Here is a 3,152-nt window from a genome sequence, read left to right as displayed (position 1 = left end):
CCTCCACTTCAGCTGTAGTAGAATTCTGTGTGGTGCTATGAGGAGACACCCGGGCCAAGCGACCATCTTTCCCAATTACTAGGTGCAGTCACCATGAGTCAGAATCAACCCCATGGCAGTGTTTGGTTTTTGTTGTTGCTGTTGGTTTTGGTTTGATGAGCGCCCCATCCCCCAACAAACAAAAAACAAAATAAAACAAAAAACAGAAGTCACTCTGGGAGACATGGCTTTATTATTTAGGGACCAGCTCCTTACGAAGGTTCAGTTCCGTTTGTCACCCTGAGGCAGCCAGCAGGGTCAGAGTGTGATCCGTACTGCCACCTGAACAAGCAATAGTTTTGATGCTGTCTAAGGTAGGAAAGGGGAGGGGAGTGGTGAAGCAGCCCTGGAGCAGTTGCACTGGCTGAGGACTCCCTGGGAACTGCAACCCCAAGGTCATGTCACAATCGCTGTCTTGAATATGTGATAACACATGCTCAGTGGTCAGCTCGGACACTATGCTTGAATGGGAGGTGTTGCCTAGTGGGAAGGCCATAGATAGGACATAGAGGATTACTTATTGACCCTACAGTGCAGATGGTTAATGAACTCAACTAGTATTTGAGTCCACTAGAGGCACCTCAGAAGAAAGGCCTGGCAAGCGATTTTAAAATAATTAAAACCCAACTCATTGCCATCGAGTCTATGCTGACTCAAAGCGAGTTTGTAGGACAGGGGACAACTGCCTCTGTGCGTTTCCAAGACTGTAACTACACACGGGAGCTGGAAGCCCTGCCTTTCTCCTATAGAACGGCTGGAGGTTTCACCTTGCGACTAGCAGCCCCACACATAACCACGGAAAACTTGATGAGTCTCAGTTTTGTTTTGGCATACATGGAATGACGATGAATAAGAATTGACTCAATGGCAGCTGATTTTCTCCGAATTTAGGGTGTCTACTGGACACCTCTGTGCTCTGGTCACCTGAAAAAGGCCCTAACACTAGTCCCAGCCAAGGAGATGGGAGACCAGAATGTGGATCATGAAGCAAGCAAAAGGATAGGAAAGATTTAAAAAGATAGGAAAGAAAGAAAAAGATCAAAGTGTTTGTCCAAAGAGACTCTGAAATGTGCTTTTAATCAAAGAGTTGTTAGAGTAAATGGAAGGAATGATGATGTCAAAAAGCTAAACAGAACATTTCAAAGGGCGACTCAAGCAGACAAAACCAAATATTACAATGAAATGTGCAAAGGCCTAGAATTAGAAACCCAAAAGGAAAGAACATGCTCAGCATATCTTAAACTGAAAGAACTCAAGAAAAAAATTCAAGCCTCCAGTTGAAATATTGAAAGATTCTAAAATGATACCGGAAGCATCAAAAGAAAATGGACAGCTTACAAAGAGTCAATATGCCGAGAAGAACTAGTCGACAAACCAGCGTTTCAGGAGGCAGCATATGAGCAAGAATCAATGGTGTTGAAGGAAGACGTCCTGGCTGCACTGACAGCCTGAGCCAAAAACAAGGATCCCGGCATTGATGGTCTACCCACGGAAGTGTTTCAATGCCCTGGAAGCACTCACTCTTCTAGAAATTAGAAAGACAACTACTTGGGCAACTGGCTAGAAAAAATATTTATATCTGTGCCCATTCCAAGGGAAGGTGACCTCAAATTATAGGAAACTATCATGAATATCACATGGAAGTAAAATTTCACTGACGATCATCCAACAGCAGTTGCGGCAGTACAGAGACAGGGAGTGGCCAGATTCAAAGAGGACATGGAACAAAGGCTATCACTGTTAAGGTCAGCTGGATCCTGGCTGAAAGTGAAGAATTCCAGAACGATGCTTACTTCTGTTACTTTGACTCTGCAAAAGCATTCTGTTGTGTGAATCATAAGCGACCGTGGATGACCTTGAGAAGAACGGGCATTGCCAACTACTTCATCGTGCTCGTGGGGCACGCATACATAGCTCAAGAAGCAGTTGCGTGCATAGAGCGAGGGAATGTTGCATGGTTTAAAAGCAGGTTTAATGTTGCATGTGGATCAGAGTTATATCCTCTCACCAAGATGTCATGTGAGGACTAGGTGCTCCTGACCCAGACCATGGTGCTTTCCATGGTCTCATATGTTTGTAAAAGTTGAACATGGAAGAAGGAATTGATGCAATTAAATTAGGGTCATGGTAAAGAATATTCAGAGGACCATGGGCTACCAAAAGAACAAGCAAATCTATCTTGTAAGAAGTACCACCAGGCTCTTTTCTGTGCCATCGCAGAGGCAATCGGCTGCTTCACCATGAAGCCGAACATCTTCCCAGCCACTGACTGCCAGAAACTCATTAAAGTGGCTGGTGGATGCAAACTTCACACCTTTTATGAGAAGCAAATGGCCACGGAGGTCGCCGCCGAGGCACTTGGCAATGAATGGAGGGGTGATGTTGTCCTCATCGGCGGTGGGAATGACAAGCAAGGTTTCCCCTTGAAGCAAGGGGTCTTGACCCACGGCCATGTCCACCTGCCACTCCTGCTGCAGACCAAGAAGAACTGGGAAGGGGAGGCGCAAATCTGGCCGGGGCTGCATTGTGGACGCCAAGCTGAGTGTTCTCAACGTGGTTATTGTAAAGAAAGGGGAGGATATCCCAGCACTGACGGGCATAACGGTGCCTCATTGCCAGGGGCCCAAAAGAGCCAGCAGAACTTGCCAACTCTTCAATCTCTCTGAAGAAGATGACCTCCACCAGTATGTTGTGAGTAAACCCCTGGCAGGGGTCCTCAAGCTACGGCCATATTAAATAATTCACTTCATTACAGTACATCAAAGTCTTGCTACCTTTGCTTCTAAGGAGCATTCTGGCTGTACTTCTTCCAGGGTAGATTTGGTTGTTCTCCTGACTTTCAATATTCTTTGCCAGAACTATAATTCAAATGCATCAATTCTTTTGAGGTTTTCCTTACTCATTGTCCATTTTTCACATGTATATTAGACAATTGAAAATACTGTGGGTGGGTCAAGCCCACCTTAGTGCTCAAAATGACATTTTTGCTCTTTAATATTTTAATGAGGTTTTTTGCAGCAGATTTTCCCAGTGCAGTCAGTATATTAGCCTTGCCTGCTGCTTCCATTGATTACGGATCCAAATAAAATTATATCCTTGACAACTTCAATCTT

General features: G+C 44.9%; 1 pseudogene; it reads left to right on the top strand.

Annotated features, from left to right (window-relative positions):
- The first annotated feature begins 2,279 nt into the window (after window positions 1-2,279).
- On the top strand, window positions 2,280-2,775 carry LOC142422900 (small ribosomal subunit protein eS6-like; annotated as a pseudogene).
- Window positions 2,776-3,152: the final 377 nt, after the last annotated feature.

Source organism: Tenrec ecaudatus, chromosome 12 (genome assembly GCF_050624435.1).
Source record: "Tenrec ecaudatus isolate mTenEca1 chromosome 12, mTenEca1.hap1, whole genome shotgun sequence".
Lineage (NCBI taxonomy): Eukaryota > Metazoa > Chordata > Mammalia > Afrosoricida > Tenrecidae > Tenrec > Tenrec ecaudatus.
The sequence above is the reverse complement of the archived record's forward strand: the minus strand, read 5'-3'. Positions and strand labels throughout refer to the sequence as shown.